The 13,931-nt window shown below is 41.7% G+C and overlaps 1 protein-coding gene across 6 annotated transcripts in view; it reads right to left on the minus strand.

The window, feature by feature from the left end:
• Nucleotides 1-615, minus strand: part of LOC140187720 (coronin-6-like) — a 256,030-nt gene extending 255,415 nt beyond the window's left edge. For 2 of the 6 annotated variants that reach the window (XM_072243309.1, XM_072243310.1), the window contains exon 1: nt 412-613. The gene's annotated coding sequence lies outside the window, so the exon portion shown is untranslated. Of the gene's footprint in view, nt 1-411 lie in introns of all 6 variants that reach the window. The other 4 variants (XM_072243316.1, XM_072243314.1, XM_072243312.1 and 1 more) reach the window with 3 other exon arrangements.
• Nucleotides 616-13,931: the final 13,316 nt, after the last annotated feature.

Genomic DNA, 13,931 nt, shown 5'->3' on the forward strand with positions numbered 1-13,931 from the left:
CGCCAAGTGGCTGCGTGGCAAATACACCGGAGCAGAAATGCCCTCGAAATAACAGCGTGGAGTTTCATCGTTCAGGGATAAATGGGTTGATTAAATATCGGACAGAAGACACCCACACCAGAGGTCATCAGTTTCCAAATATAGGAGAAAACAATTACTGTAGAGTAGGTCCTGTGATCGAGGGACCCCGGACACCCGTTTGAAACAATAAATCGTTAAATGGATAATAAAGTACTTAAGAACTGTTGTGTTGGGTTTTTGATTCAATGCGGACTCAATTATATTGATCTGTATTTGTACAAGGTGGGACATTACATGTGTGCGTCTCGGAAAAAGGATAGTGAATGGGGGGGAGGGTGTCGAGAGAGTGGGGGCTTTCTAAATAGGGGGAAAAGGAGATAGGGTACTTACCAAAATGCGAAGGGAAAGTAGAGGTTTGTAGAACTGAAGGTTAAGGGTTTGGTCCAGTAGCTGTACCCAGCCGCAGATAGAGTGAACGAGCGGAAAATAACGAGCAGGATCGGCTCAACTGTGTCGGAAAATGAGATATACAGAGGGCGTGAGAGAGCCCGAGTAAGGGAGGATGTGTGTCACCGAACCTGGCACAGGAGGAACACAGCGACTGATCCGAAGTGCAAACCCCTTCCATTTAAAAAAAATCTCCGCCCAAAATAAGGCAGAAATGTCGGTTTATTGATAAGGCAATACAAAGCAGAAGAGATGAGTCGATAGGGGTGCTGGGCTGAAGATTAGCCTGACAAAAGCTACACAGGCTGAGATGTTCTACAACAGTCGCCAAGGGCTGGAGGCAAGAGATATACATACACACATATTTCCCGTTCAATCAGTCTGGGGCAAGTATTCAAATCGGGGGCTACTAACGTGTATCAAATGATCTGGTAGGTCGTTTATAATACTGAAAAGGCTTTCAGTTTTTAAACAAAATGTGTAGGGAGTATGGTTAAAGTCTAGATTCTAAAGGTCCAACGTGATTGATGGATATCCAGCGAGAAGGACCGTTCTTTGTCCAAAAGCCAGCGACGTTGGAGCTGTGCCTGGGTGAATTGGGAAACAATGCCCGAGACAGTTCGGCGTTCGCGTGCGCTTTAAAAATCCACGATGCTGCAGCCTGCGGGTTAGACGAGCGAACCACCCCTTCCCTGCTCCTGATTCCTTTCAATGGGACCAACCCGCGGACTGGCATTTGGTTGCGTTGTGTCTAAACCACGAAGTGAACAATTCACTTTCATAATTCATAAATAATGCATTATTTTAACTCAATCACAAGGCAGGGTGAGCAAAATCTAAGGAAACGGCACCCTGCCCTTTGTTTTAGAAATTGCAATTTAGGCCCAAATAAAATTTATAATATTAAATATTGCCAGTAAATTTAATGATAAAATGCCTTTTGTGGGTAAAGGTTCTTTGATTAATATTCTTCCCGCAAACGCTCAGCCTCATTCAGTACCTTCGACTGATAATTTACCCATTCATTCCACTGACTGGCATGAATAGATTGCACCTGTTTCTAAAATTCCCAGAATGCAGGGCTCTCCAGTGAGGTGCATATGTTGCCATCGTGCACGGAAATGGAAGCCGTCTTTCGAGGTACGGGCATTCAGGGTTGCTCGCTGAGACTGAATGATTTCAGTGGTCTCTCTGCTCAAGCCCAGTCTCCTCTTTATTCCTCTCCATTCCTCTCCACAGGTGCTGCTGACCTGCTGGGTCCCTTCAGTATTTTGTGTGTGGTGCTCCCACCCTGCTGTTGGCCAGCCTGTAGGTATGTCGCATATCCGTAGCAAGGGGAGCGAGCAGACTTGTCGGCAGGTTGATTGTCTGATAAACTCCATTTTCATGGTTGTAACTACACACTGGAATGTAAAGAAAAGGTGAAAAGAAAATACTGCTGTTTTAATCCGCTCACGATGTTTCTTTTGGTTCCATGCTCCCCTATATCACGGGAGGAATACAGTAGCGAGGCTGTGTTGCTCACAGATCAATTTCATCCATACTAACTTTGCCTGTAACCCAACACATACCTTTGTCAATCTTTCCTGAACACCATACATCCAGGTATATTTAGTAATCAAGGACGTCCATTGTTTTAGCCAGCATCCCAATCTCACATGGTCAGTTCACCCACAGCTCATCAACTTTGTTATAAATTTCATGCTTTCATTCATTAATGCATATTGGGATGGAAGTTGCAAATTTGGAAAATGATACTCAGGATGGGTACAGTTTCTAACCATGTGCACTACTGAGGAGGGATTGAACACGTAGGGTGGTGATAGAGAAGCCAATTAAAATGTAATTTGATTTAGATAATAGCAAGTTCTCAAAGTTCAAAATGTTCAAAGTAAATTTATTATCAAATAACGTACTTGCCACCAAGTACTACCCTGTGATTCACAGGAGAACAAAGAAATGCTACACACAAAGACTGACAAGCAACCAATATGCAAAAGAAGAGGAAGTGGGAAAATACCAAAAAAAATCATAATAAATAATACTGAGAACGTGAATTGTAGACTCTCTGAAAGTAAGTCCATAGGTTGTGAAATCAGTTCAGTGAGGTGAGTGAAGTTATCCATATTGGTTCAGGAGCCCGATGGTTGAAGGGTAATAACAGTTCCTGAACCTGGTGGTGTGGGACATAAAGCTCCTGTACCTCCTTTCCGATGGCAGCAGTGAGAAGGGAGCCTAGCCTGCATGGTGGGGGTCCTTGATGACAGATTCTGCTTTCTTCTGCAGCACTCCTTGTAGATGTGCTTAATGGTGGGGAGAGCATTTCCTGTGATGGACTGGGCTCTATCCATTACTTTTTATTAGGAAGTTTTAAGTATTGTTGGAGCTGCAATCATCCAGCTAACTGAAGAGTATTCCGTTAAAATCCTGACTTGAGCTGTGTATAAAGTAGAAGGGCTTTAGTGAGCTATTTGCTGCAGGTTACCATTCTCTGATATGCTCTTGTAGCCAAGGAATTCATGTGATTGGTTCAGTAAGGCTTCTCATCAGGGTACTGATAGGAGAAGACCTGGTGATACTAAAGCAGTTATATTTTAAGTGTAGGAAGTGAAACTTATTTACTAACGGTGAGGCTTTATAAGGCATCTGTCAAACTACACTTGAAGTATAATGAGCAGTTTTGTACCTGCTATGTAAGAAAGTATATGCTAGTTGGCATTGGAGAAGGTCAAGAGGAGGTTCTTGAGAACAATCTTTGGAATGAAAGGGTTAACATAGGAGTATTTGATGGTTCTGGGCCTGAACTTGGCTGGAGTTTAGAAGAATGTTGGAGCAGGGGGAAGATATCTCACTGAAACCTATATTGAAAGGGCTAAATATGGAGATGTTTCCAATAGTGGGAAATTCTAGTTCCAGAGGGCACAGTCTCACAACACAAGGATGTCGCTTTAGAACAGAATTGAGGAGGAATTTCTTTAGCCAGATTGTGGTGCATCTGTGGAATTCATTGGCATAGACAGCTGTTAAAGCTAAATTATTGGGTATGTTTAAAGCAGAGGTTAATTGGTACCTGATCAGTAAAAGCGTCAAAGGTTACGGGGAGAAGGCAGGAGAAAGGGGTTGAGAGGGACAATAAATCAGACATGATAGAATGGCGTGCAGACATGAAGGGTCATATAGCCCAACTCTTCTCCATGTCATATGTCTTATGGTTATGTTATACTAAGATAAGGAATGCCTGCCATTCCATATCTAGAACGCATTTTGGTAAACTTAATCACCTGCTGTCTTTCTCCTACCTGCATATAGGCAGAGGATAAAGAGCACAGCTCCAGAGATTAGGACAACAAAGAGGATGCAGAGGAGCTGCTATGGGAGTACTTGGAGTTGGTGGACTGGGCCATGTTCAAGGTCTCATCTGTGGATCAGAATGAATACACCATGGTTGTCACAGACTTTATTGAAACAGTTGTAGATGAGTGTGTCCCCACACATTCATTCAGCGTCTTCCCCTACCAGAAACCATGGATCAACAATCTGCTGGCGGCCATGTCAAAGACATTCAAGTCCACGAAACAAAGTTAAAACAGGTCCAGGTATAATCTTTGCAAAGCCATCTCATGGGTGAAGTGGGAATTCCGGGCTGAACAGAGGATGCTCAACAGTTGTGGCAGAACTTGAATGCTAGCACCTCTTACAAAGTTAAATCCAGCAACATAGGCAACAGCAGGGTTTTACTTCCAGATGAGCTCAATGCCTTATATACTCACTTTGACGATTAAGGATGACAGGAATGAAGGTAGGACTGAAAGGATGACAGGAGTGAAGATAGAGATAAAGGTGGGAAGATGTGCCTGGAGGCTGTGGAAGTGAGTGAGGTCCTCAATGAATACTTCTCTTCGGTATTCACCAATGAGAGGGAACTTGATGACGGTGAGGACAATATGAGTGAGGTTGATGTTCTGGAGCACGTTGATATTAAGGGAGAGGAGGTGTTGGAGTTGTTAAAATACATTAGGACGGATGAGTCCCCGGGGCCTGACGAAATATTCCCCAGGCTGCTCCACGAGGCGAGGGAAGAGATTGCTGAGACTCTAGCTAGGATCTTTATCTCCTCATTTTCCACAGGAATGGTACCGGAGGATTGGAGGGCGGCGAATGTTTTCGCCTTGTTCAAAAAAGGTAGTAGGGATAGTCCAGGTAATTATAGACCAGTGAGCTTTACGTCTGTGGTGGGAAAGCTGTTGGAAAAGATTCTTAGAGATAGGATCTATGAGCATTTAGAGAATCATGGTCTGATCAGGGACAGTCAACATGGCTTTGTGAAGGGCAGATCATGTCTAACAAGCTTGATAGAGTTCTCTTAGGAGGTGACCAGGCATATAGATGAGGATAGTACAGTGGATGTGACTACATGGATTTTAGGCATTCGACAAGATTCCGCATGGTAGACTTATTCAGAAAGTCAGAAGGCATGGGATTCAAGGAAGTTTGGCTAGGTGGATTCAGAATTGGCTTGCCTGCAGAAAGCAGAAGGTCGTGGTGGAGGGAGTACATTCGAATTGGAGGGTTGTGACTAGTGGTGTCCCACAAGGATAGGTTCAGGGACCTCTACTTTTCGTGATTTTTATTAACGACCTAGATGTTGGAGTAGAAGGGTGGGTTGGCAAGTTTGCAGACGACACAAGGGTTGTGGATAGTGTAAAGGATTGTCGAAGATTTCAGAGAGACATTGATAGGATGCAGAAGTGGGTTGAGAAGTGGCAGATGGAGTTCAACCCGGAGAAGTGTAAGGTGGTACACTTTGGAAGGACAAACTCCAAGGCAGAGTACAAAGTAAATGGCAGGATACTTAGTAGTGTGGAGGAGCAGAGGAATGTGTGGGTACATGTCCACAGATCCCTGGAAGTTGCCTCACAGGTAGATAGGGTAGTTAAGAAAGCTTATGGGGTGTTAACTTTCATAAGTCGAGGGATAGAGTTTAAGAGTCGCGACGTAATGATACAGCTCTATAAGACTCTAGTTAGGCCACACTTGAGGTACTGTGTCCAGTTCTGGTTGACTCACTATAGGAAAGATGTGGAAGCTTTGGAAAGGGTACAGAGGAGATTTACCAGGATACTGCCTGGTTTAGAGAGTATGGATTATGATCAGAAATTAAGGGAGCTAGGGCTTTACCCTCTGGAGAGGAGGAGGATGAGAGGAGACATGATAGAGGTATACGAGATATTAAGAGGAATAGATAGAGTGGACAGCCAGCGCCTCTTCCCCAGGGCACCACTGCTCAATACAAGAGGATGTGGTTTTAAGGTAAGAACAAGAACATAGAATAGTACAGCATATTACAGGCCCTTCAGCCCACAATGTTGTGCCGAGTCTCAAACCCTGCCTCCCATATAACCCCCCCACCATAAATTCCTCCATATACCTGTCCAGTAGTCTCTTAAACTTCACGAGTGTATCTGCCTCCACCACTGACTCAGGCAGTGTATTCCACGCACCAACCACTCTCTGAGTAAAAAACCTTCCTCTAATATCCCCCTTGAACTTCCCACCCCTTACCTTAAAGCCATGTCCTCTTGTATTGAGCAGTGGTGCCCTGGGGAAGAGGCGTTGGCTATCCACTCTATCTATTCCTCTTATTATCTCATATCCCGAAGGACCTATACTGTGCTGTGCTATTCTATGTTCTATGTTTTAAAACATGGAGGAACCATCAGAAACTCTCGCAGCCCCAAAATGATCCTGTGATTTCAGGATCTGAGATCAGCATGCCTTCTGGAGGGTGAACACCTGAAAAGCCACCGGTCCAGACAGGATACCTGGCTAAGTACTAAAGACCTGTGCTGATTAACTGGTCAGAGAATTCACCAAGTTCTTTAATCTTTTGCTTCGGCAGCCTGAGGTAGCACCTGCGTCAAGCAGACTACACTTATATCAGTATCCAAGAAGAACATAGTATCCTGTCTCAATGATTACTGTTCAGCAGCATAGTAATGAAGTTTTAAAAGGTTAGCAATGAAATATATCAACTCCTGCTTGAGAACCAACTTGAATTTGCCTACTGGCACAACAGGTCCAAAGTAGATGCCATTTCAGTGCCTCTTCACACAACCCTGGAACGCCTGTACAGCAAAGATGCACACGTTGGGATTTCTTTATTGACCATCTGCTCGGCATTGTCCCCTCAAAGATAATCAATAAATCTCCAAACCTTAGCCTCCATACCTTCTTGTGTGATTGGATCCTCGATCTCCTCACTTGTAGACCCCAATCAGTTTGGATTGGCAACAACATCTCCTTCATGATCTCCATCTGCACAGGTGCACCTCAAGCCTGTGTGCTTAGACTCATTTTACACTTATGACTGAGTGGCTAAGCACAGCTTCAATGCTATATTCAAGTTTGGTGATGACACCACAGTCGAAGGCCGAATCAAATGTGCTGACTAATCAGCAAATACTAGGGAGATTGGAAGTCTGGCTGAATGGTGTCATAACAACATCTTATTCAATGTCAGCAAGATCAAGGAGATAATTATTGACTTCAGGAGGAGGAAATCAGAGGTCCATGAGCCAGTCCTTATCGGAGGATCCGAGGTCAAGAAGGTCCTCTTTACTTAAACACAAAGTAATCTGCAGATGCTGGGGTCAAAGCAACACTCACAACAAGCTGGAGGAACTCAGCAGATCGGGCAGCATCCGTGGAAAAGATCGGTCGATGTTTCGGGCCGGAACCCTTCGTCAGGACTGTAGAGGGAAGGGGCAGAGGCCCAAGCCTCTTTACTTCCTTTGGAGTTTGTGAAGTTTTGGCATGACATCTAAAACTTTGACAAATTTCTATCGATGGTGTGGTGGAGATTATATTGAGTATGGAAACATCATGTCTTTGAGTGGGAAATCCTACAAAAAGTAGTGGATAAGGCCCAGTTCATCACAAGTAACACTCTCCCCACCATTGAGTACATCTAGACGAAACGTTGTTGCAGGAAAGCAGCATCCATCATCAGTGACACCCACCATCCAGGCCATGCTCTCTTCTCACTGTTGCCATCAGAAAGAAGGTACAGGAGCCTCAGGACTCACACCACCAGGTTCAGGAACAGTTATTACCCCTCAACCATCAGGCTCTTGAACCAGAGGGGATAACTTCACTCAACCTCACTTGCCCCATCATTGAGATGTTTCCACAGCCAATGGACTTACTTTCAAGCACACTCCATATCATGTTCTCAATATTTATTGGTTATTTTTATTTATTATTCTTTCTTTCTTTTTGTATTTGCACAGATTGTTCTCTTTTGCACATTGGTTGAACACCCTAGTTAGTGCAATGTTTCACTGATCCTGTTATAGTTATTATTCTATTATGGATTTATTGAGTGTGTTCACAAGAAAGTGAATCTCAGGTTTGTATGTACTATGATAATAATTTACCTTGAACTTTGAACTTAAATATAGTTTTCTCACACTGCTGAGCGATACCTAACTGTCATGTTCCAGGATAAATAAAACTGGCTTGTTCTCAGTAGATTATCACATAATTAATATATTAAATGCAATAGAAACTATGTATCTCAGAATACAGAGATGGCACAGTGGGGATATTTCATTTGTAAATCAGCTTGCCCTAATCCATTCATCATGTTGTTGTTGAGCTGTGTAATGTTCTAGAATCACAGAGGATATTGCTTGTTTCATTACCTCCTGCAGTATATTCTCTAAATCATTATTTCTAATTTATGGCAGAGAAATTTAATTCACTGGCACAATCCTCCACTGCAAGTGGAGTATGAGGAGAACAGGGTTCACTATTTTCCTTATACTTTGGTTCCTCCCACCCACCCCTTGGGGGACAGCATTTGGGAATGAAGGTCTGGGGTAGCACTTAAAATGAAATAGCATAAGCAAAAACTCCCGTTCAAACAAATCAGAGGTAAAGACAAGAACAGTGCCAGGAAGTTCTTTACACATAGGAATGGCCATCAAATGAGGTATTATTCCAGGAAAAGTAGTGGAAAATTAGATCTGGAAAGGTTGGAGGGAGGAAAATTCTAGGCTCATTCAAAGAGGTGACAAGATTCCTTTCTGATCTTGTGACGGTATTGTGACTATTCCGTTATTAAATCATTGAATGCCAGATACAAATAGCACCGTCATTTCCACAGAGGATTATGCAAAACTCCGTAGGAAGTTTCTCAAAAGGCTATTGGTGGATCTAGATCAAAGTTTCCCAACCTGGGGTCCATGGGCCCCTTGCTTAATGGCATTGGCCCATGGCGTAAAAAAGGTTGGGAACCCCTGATCTAGATCAACACATTCTAAGCTTCATCAGAGAGCATTTTCATAACTGAAATTCAATGAATAATGAACACCAACTGTTTCTGTGCAAGACTAACTCAGAGTACAGATATCATACTCAAATGTTGATTCAGCTCTATTTTCCTACCCATAAATGCAAAGCTCAATGGATGCCCAGTTCAAACTTCTATTTTTATGAATGCTGGCTTAAGTACGTATATGATTTTGGAGTAGGTTAAAAGGTCCGCACAGTTCGGGCTCTTCGGCTCACAATGTTGTGCTGACCTTTTAACCTACTCTTAGATCAGTATAACCAGAGGTTCCCAAGCTGGGGTCCACAGACCCTTTGCTTAATGGTATTAGTCCACGGCGCAAAAATGGTTGTGAAACCTGATAACACCTATCCAGATAGATCTCCACTCTTTTTTATACATGTGTCTATCTAACAGTCTCTTAAATGTCCCTAACATACAGTATTGTCCTCTACCCTGGCAGGTGTTCTATGCACTTAACACTCTGAGTAAATAAACTACAATTTTGAATTTAATGATCTTGAATTATGGATTACGAAGCTGATGATTTGTCATGTCATTTCCTCTCCTCAGTTTATTAATCTTATTAATCACACAATAGAGAAAATGCAAGTTAAAATTATATTAGTGATCCAAGTAACTCTGCTATGCTGAGCTGTCTCTCATAGAGAGTCTGCTATTCAAACTAGAGAGATAAAAGAATCAACACACATCAAATTTGCAGGTGAACGCAGCAGGCCAGGCAGCATCTCTAGGAAGAGGCACAGTCGACGTTTCAGGCCGGGACCCTTCATCAGATAAAAGGATGGTGGGGGAACGGAGTCGTCGATGCTAAGGTTTTCTTTTCTCCCATTTTTTATGATGTTAAAACAGCCCAGGTCTTTTTTTTTTAGTTTAGTTGATTAATTCTGTTTAGATTAGTTATTTTTTTGGGGGGGGTTATTATTATTTTTTCCTTTTTCGTGATTTTTGTTTAGATATTTTTTCTTTGTTCTATATTATTCATTGGTATCCTATATGATTGGGAGTTTTATCATTTAAATATTATTTGGCTTTATAATCACTCATGTTAATTGTAACAATGTATTCTCAATAACTTTGTACTACTACTATGTCATGTTTATATCTTTATAAAACTAATAAAACGATTGAAAAAGAAAGAAAAAAGAAACGGATGGAGAAAAGCCTGTAAATTCCAGCTTCACAGTTATATAAAAAAGTACTGGATGAGGCAGAGGAAATCTGTGAGTTTAGGCATTGGTATGGATGTTTAAACTGCAGTTACAATGACCGAATATCCCTTGCTAATTGCCATATAGTTCAAAACTTTACTCAAAAATCTCAATGTCAAGTAAATGGTGGCAATCTACATTCAGTGTTGGCGAGAGTGGTGGAATATGCTTCATTCTAATCTTTATCATATAAAATTGATGCATCTGTGGAACATGCTGCCAGGGGTGGTAATAAAGGTGAATATATTCGGGACATTTAAGAGATTCTTGGATAAACACATGGATGGTAGAAAAATGAAGGACTATGTGCAAGGGAGGGGTTGTACTGATTTTGGCATAGTTTAAAAGTAGGCACAAAATTGTGGGCCGAAGGGCCTGTACTGTGCTGTAATGATCTATGTCCTATGTTTTAAGGTTTAGGAAGGGAAAAATATTGCCTGTTAGCCTGCAACAAACATAACATCAATACCCTGGAGGAAAATTAAAAAAAGGAATTATTGAAAATTCTGTACATGTGAAAATAATCCTAGCCAAAAAAAAATGTATTCTTTATTACTTGAACAGAGCAATAAACCAGATCTCACTTTGGAGCATGCACAAATCATTACAAAAATAATCCTAGGGTTAGAACAAGCATTGCTATATAATGTTTTAGGCGATGATATTAGAAAGGATGTGTCAGAATATCTGCGATCAGGTTACAGCAGATCAAAATACAACATTAATCATATTTGATGAGTTTCCATCTTTTTAAAACTTTCTGGTGATTCATCAACTCTCTGGGAATTGGCTGGAGGACCCTTTCTTCAGAATTTCTATAGTCTGGAGATGATGTTCCCATAATGGTTTGAGATAAGGAATTTCAGGATGCTAACTCAATAATAAACAAGAAAGGTATGTGAATTGGAAGGAACATTGGTGCGGAGTCTTTTTCCCAGGGTGGATAAAGGCATGGTAGCGTGGTAGTTAGCACAGTGCTTCAACGGTGCCAGTGACCTCGGTTCAATTCTGCTGCTGTCTGTAAGGAGTTTGTACGTTCTCTCTGTGACTGAGTCAGTTTCCTCCAGGTGCTCTGGTTTCCTCCCACATTCCAAAGACATAACGGATTAATAACTTAATGGGTCACATGGTTGTTACCATGCTCTATCTCTAAATAGAAGTCATTAACTTAAGGTGAGAGGGAGGAACTTTAAAGGAGATTTACAAGACATGTTTTTTTTTACACACAGAGAGCAGTGGGTGTCCAGAATGGACTGTCAGGGGAAGCAGTGGAAGCAGGAATGGTAGTAATAGTAAAGGCATTGAGACAGACATGAATAGAGGCATCTGCAAGATGATGGGATGAGTTAGATTGCAATCATACATTCTACAGACTTGTTCCTGTATTAGTGTTCCATGTTTTAAGTCAGTGGTCCCCAACCACCGGGCCGCGTAACGGTACTGGGCCGCAAAGCATGTGCTACCGGGCCGTGAGGAAATGATATGATTTGGCAATATGAAACAATATGAGTCAGCTGCACCCTTCTTCATTCCCTGTCACGCACTGTTGAACTTGAACATAGGGTTGCCAACTGTCCCGTATTAGCTGGGACATCCCATATGTTGGGCTAAATTGGTTTGTCCCATACTGGACCGCCCTTGTCCCGTATTTCCCCTGCTAAGGTAGAGCGTTCCTATGAAACCGTTCATAAGCCGAAGAAGCAATTACCATTAATTTATATGGGAAAAATTTTTGAGCGTTCCCAGACCAAAAAAAAACGTGCCAAATAACACATGAAACCTAAAATAACACTAACATATAGTAAAAGCAGGAATGATATGATAAACACACCACCTATATAAAGTAGAAATAATGTATGTACAATGTAGTTTCACGTAACAGAATTGGGAAGATTAAGCCGATTTGTAGAGAAAAAAATGGGCATGTACACACATGCGCATGTCATGTACGCGCACGTCACGAATGTGCACACAGGTGCCCACGCAAGGTTTCATGGTCATGGTAGTCTTTCTCGGGGTAAACACAAGTGTCCCATATTTGACTGCTAATGTGGAGGAAGCCAGAACACTCGGAGGAAACTCACACTGTCATGCGGAGAACATACAAGCTCCTTACACACAGCAGCAGGAATTGAACCTGGGTTGATGTCACTGTAATAGCATTACACTAACAGCTACACTACCGTTCCACCTCTTATTTTAAATTTTAGTTGAAATATTACCCTTGGTTTTAAAATTCAGAAGGAAGTATTCATGGGAGATTATTAGCATTCCCTGTGATTAATCCAACAAGCCAGCCAGAAACATTTTTGGGATTTCTGTACACATTTTGGTGGGAAATCATTAAGTTACTGTCTGTGGTGCAGCATTCCACTGTTTGAAATCTCCAGTGGTACAGTCAAAGAAAACCACTGGAATTGATATGCTTTTAAACTACAAACTATTCTGGTTGCAAAATAATCTGGAGGTTTTATGCTTTACTGAAAATTGTGATATTTTACGAGATAAAGTGCTATGTCACAAATGTTGCTTAGAAACTGCCAGCTCTAAAAATGAATAATACTCATGTCATAGAGTCACACAGCACCAAAACAGCCCCTTCAGCCCATCAATTCAATGTTGGCCATCAGGTGCCAATCCGCACTAATCCCATTTATTATCAGCACTTGATCTGTAATCTTCTATTCCTTGGTATTTCAAGTTGTGCTGTTTATTGAATATGTATTGCAGAGGGAAAAAAAATAAAACACGATCATTTGAAATTATTATTTTAAAGTAATGACTGGAGTTTGGATTTTGAAATCTGCAGTGACCATCATTGCTTTACAAGAGACGGTGAACTCTTAGTACATTAAACCTATGCCATACATACTCCAGGTAGTGTGCGCTGTTCATGAATATGGGTGAAGTGGAAGGAAATAAATCAACTGCTTTGACTTAGAGCTTCTTAACACTTAGTGGAGTCGCAAATCCTGATAAAAGTCTTTTATTCATCATAGGCCAGCTTGAACTCTGTATTTAGTAAGGAGCCTTCAAAGGGGTTTGAGTGGTTAAGGAACTAAGGCACTCATCACTGAATGTCCATGTTGGACCTAACACTGCTGACAGTGTTCATACAAGAACTTAGAAGGGAAAGTAGAGATCTTGAACCAGAGAACCATAGAAGCTACAGCACAGAAACAGGCCTTTTGGCCCTTCCTGGCTGTGCCGAACCATTTTCTGCCTAGTCCCACTGACCTGCACACGGACCATATCCCTCCATACACCTCCCATCCATGTATCTGTCCAATTTATTCTTAAATGTTAAAAAAGAACCCGCATTTACCACCTCGTGGCAACTCATTCCATACTCCCACCACTCTCTGTGTGAAGAAGCCCCCCCTAATGTTCCCTTTAAACTTTTCCCCCCTCACCTTTAACCCATGTCCTCTGGTTTTTTTCTCCCCTTGCCTCAGTGGAAAAAGCCTGCTTGCATTCACTCTATCTTTTCCCATCATAATTTTATATACCTCTATCAAATCTCCCCTCATTCTTCTACGCTCCAGGGAATAAAGTCCTAACCTATTCAACCTTTCTCTGTAACTGAGTTTCTCAAGTCCTGGCAACATCCTTGTAAACCTTCTCTGCACTCTTTCAACCTTATTTATATCCTTCCTGTAATTTGGTGACCAAAACTGAACACAATACTCCAGATTCGGCCTCACCAATGCCTTATACAATCTCATCATAACATTCCAGCTCTTATACTCAATAGTACAAAATCCTGAAAAGGCTTGACAGGCTGGATGCAGGGAAGATTTCCTCCCTACTTGGGGCACACTAGTGTAGTGTATTTAATATTTCAGTAATATTTGAATAATATTGTAAATATATTGTTTGATTAGGCATTCTTTGTTTAC

This window comes from Mobula birostris, chromosome 25, assembly GCF_030028105.1.
Source record: "Mobula birostris isolate sMobBir1 chromosome 25, sMobBir1.hap1, whole genome shotgun sequence".
Lineage (NCBI taxonomy): Eukaryota > Metazoa > Chordata > Chondrichthyes > Myliobatiformes > Myliobatidae > Mobula > Mobula birostris.